General features: G+C 31.4%; 1 long non-coding RNA gene across 1 annotated transcript; it reads left to right on the top strand.

Annotated features, from left to right (window-relative positions):
* The first annotated feature begins 212 nt into the window (after nucleotides 1-212).
* Nucleotides 213-714, top strand: LOC145819517 (uncharacterized). Its single transcript, XR_014360263.1, has 3 exons — nucleotides 213-295; nucleotides 402-501; nucleotides 612-714. It is a non-coding gene; the product is annotated as an uncharacterized LOC145819517 (long non-coding RNA).
* The last annotated feature ends 3,011 nt before the right edge of the window (nucleotides 715-3,725 follow it).

Below are 3,725 nucleotides of genomic sequence, written 5' to 3'. Positions count from 1 at the left end.
TGAAAAACGAAGACAATGAAAAATTCTAAAAATGGCCATCATTTTAATATTTATGATTATATATACATATGAATACTCGAAAATAAGTACTTGTTTAGTTGTGTTTTCATTTTCTGTCATCTGTTTTTCATTTTTGAAAAAATACCCAGAAATGTGACATAAAACTAGATAATTTTCCTGCATAGCCATATCAGAATATTTTCCTAAAATTGGTTTTCTGCAGATAGGCATTGATTGGAGGAAATTATGGCCTTCTCAACACTACAACATTTATCCCTAATCCGGATTATTACGGGTTAGTCAATATTGAGATTTTCTAATACCCTTTACTATTTAATAAAGCTGAAATTATCATTTTGACACATTTATTCTATATTAATGTTTGGTTGGCTCTTCTACAGTGCTCTTCTGTGGCATCGCTTAATGGGAAAGATTGTACTTCAGACCACTTATGACAGTTCCCCTTATCTACGCGTATATTCTCATTGTTCAAAGAAAGAAGTAAGTGAAATATTCTTAACCTTTTTTAGCTTAATTTCTCTTTCTTCTCAATAATATATCATTTAGTTATCACTTCATTAATTAAATTCATTTACTCTATTTTATCTCAGTCGGGCATTTCACTGCTTCTAATCAACATGTCAAATTCTACTACCTATGAAGTTTCGGTTGCGGATGACTTGAACTTCTATCCTGACAACTATGATGATAACCAACAACAAATCCACAGGGAATAGTACCACTTGACTCCAAAGGATGGCAATATTCAAAGTGATGTGTTGATGTTAAATGGTGTCCTCTTGGTGCTCACAGAGTCAAAGGATATACCAGCTATGTATCCAGTGCTCGTGCATGCTTTAAACCCTATTAGTGTTGCACCTGATTCTATTGTTTTTGCAACTCTTAAAGATTTCAAAGCATCTTAGGAATTTTTCTTTATGTCACGTTATTAGAGATCTTTGAGTTATTTATTTATTTATTTATTTTTTGGGTATATATTTACAAATGGTAATAATGGGATTCTTTTATTTGGTTTCATTTCGTCACATTAATAAGAAAATAGAAGTTAAAAACACAATGAAATGTCACATTTCTAGGTATTTTGAATAATGCCCCAGGGCTATGTAGTAAATAATCAGAAAATATTCTCACCTAATAATCAGATAATTTTCATTTTCTGATATGGCTATGTAGCCATATGCTCACCTAAATATTCTCACCTACATAGCCATATTCTCACCTAAAAACACTTAAATTAGGTGAGAAGTGTTTCATTTTCTGTCATCTGCTATGAAGAATGAATAATGCCCCTGCTCTCATGAGTCATATCCCCAGTTTAAGGTGAATACATAATGAAATGTATTGAAAATTTTATTACGCATGTATAGATTGACTATGCATTTTTGTGGAAATGATGATAAACAGAAATGAACCCAAGTCAAGGATTTCAAAGCAAACTGAATATGTTCACAATTAGAATCTCACCTGGAAATTTTTTGCTTTCTTTGCAAGCCTTTGAAGGCAAAATCTGAAATTTCAAGCAGAAACTGAATTCATTACCCAACTAATAAAAAACGCAAAACTGAAATCAAAATGGCAAGAGAAGAAAACGAACCCGGAGAGCTCCAACCGGAATTTCAAGCAGAAACTAAAATCATTACCCAACTAATAAAAAATGCAAAACTGAAATCAAAATGGCAAGAGAAGAAAATGAACTCAGAGAGCTCCAATCGAGGTTCGAAGCAGAGAGAGAAAGAAAAGACGGCGGCGGCGGCTGGGAGGGTTGCGAATTGAAGCCACCGAGAGAGAAGGGGGGAGAGGCAGAAATCGGGTAGGAGGGTTGCAAATTGAAGCCATTCAGAGAGAAGGGGGAGATAAAGAAGAGGAACAAAGAGGGAGATAGAGATAAGGAGGGAATAGGAGGAGACGAATTGAAGCTAGTCGGAGAGAAGGGGGAGATAAAGAAGAGGAACAAAGAGGGAGATAGAGATAAGGACGAAATGAGAGGAGACGTGCAACAGAAAGGGAGAGAGAGATAAAGATGGAAGAGGGAGGAGACGTGGGAGAGAGAGAGAGAGCAGAGTGTGTTTGGACGGGAAACAAATTACTCTCAACCGTTAGATATTTATTAGGATTGATCTAAACCATTCAAATGAAGTGTATATCTGATACATTTTATATATTTTCAAAAACCGTTGTGTCTTATTATATAGATTATGTTTATGTTTTAAAAAAATAAATAGTTAATATGATTTTGATAATTTTTTTAAAAAGTGGAGTTTGATCACGAGTCTATATTTATTCCATTAACTTGATTTTTTATGCAAATGATGTACTCAATGAATCCTATAATATAAATCATTCAATTCATGAAAATATGATCCGAACAAATCTTTAGAGTATGACCCTAACACCCATCCCAAACCCACACCTAGAAACCAATATATATCTATAAATAACATATTTAATTATCTAATACACACAAATTAAAGTCAGTACACCTTGTTCAAAAGAAAAAAAAAAGTCAGTACACAAATTAGGACAAACTGTTTTAAACTAAGATCAGAAGAAAAAAATTGTCTTAAAATGGCTTATTCACACAAATTATCTTAATAAAACATCAAAAAAATAATAACAAATGCGAGCCAGAACCAATATTGTCTAAAACAGAATATAAATACAGACGAAGCCCATTACTTCTGTTATTTCAAAGAATCTGAATTTATAAACTCCAAACTGTCAAAACTAAGTTAAAAAACTGACACTAAAATCATATTCTTAATTCAATCCAAATCTCCATACCAACTGTTAGAAATATATGAATTGATGATGATACATGTTTTCTTCTAACTGGGCTTAACAGAACTAACAAAATCATGTAAATTAATGATACAGAAAGATGGAAGAAAAAAAAAAGAGCTGTTCACAATTTATAGACATGAAACCATAATGAACAATATGACATGGTAATCTATATAACAAAAGAAACAAAATCTGATTCAAACATAAATTCAAATAAAGAGATAATTTGTCCTCTAAATTTCTAAAAGTACACAACTGATACACTAATATGGAACCAATTAAGGCCATAAATAAGTTGCCCACAGCAGAAGTTGTTAAATGGGAAGACTTGCAACTTATTATGATTATACCACATGTAAATAGATACATATAATTGTTTTACAAATTTGATAATACATTATGATATGTATTAAAACTTCATAAAATGGATGCTTAAATCTGTTCATTAACATCCCCAGATTTAATGCACATCCATATATAATACACACAATCGTATCTAATACACACAAATTAAAGTCAGTACACCTTGTTCAAAAAAAAAAAAAGTCAGTATACAAATTAGGACAAACTGTTTTAAACTAAGATCAGAAGGAAAAAATTGTCTTAAAATGGCTTATTCACACAAATTATCTTAATAAAACATAAAAAAAAAAATAATAATAATAACAAATGCGAGCCAGAATCAATACTGTCTAAAACAGAATATAAATACAGATGAAGCCCATTACTTCTGTTATTTCAAAGAATCTGAATTTATAAACTCCAAACTGTCAAAACTAAGTTAAAAACCTGACACTATGAATATCATATTCTTAATTCAATCCAAATCTCCATACCAACTGTCAGAAATATATGGTTTCTTCTAACTGGGCTTAACAGAACTAACAAAATCATGTAAATTAATGATACAAAAAGATGGAAGA

The sequence above is a fragment of the Camellia sinensis genome, chromosome 2, assembly GCF_055761805.1.
Source record: "Camellia sinensis isolate YWXY chromosome 2, ASM5576180v1, whole genome shotgun sequence".
NCBI lineage: Eukaryota > Viridiplantae > Streptophyta > Magnoliopsida > Ericales > Theaceae > Camellia > Camellia sinensis.
Note: the sequence above shows the minus strand (reverse complement) of the source record. Positions and strands in the feature narration are given on the sequence as shown.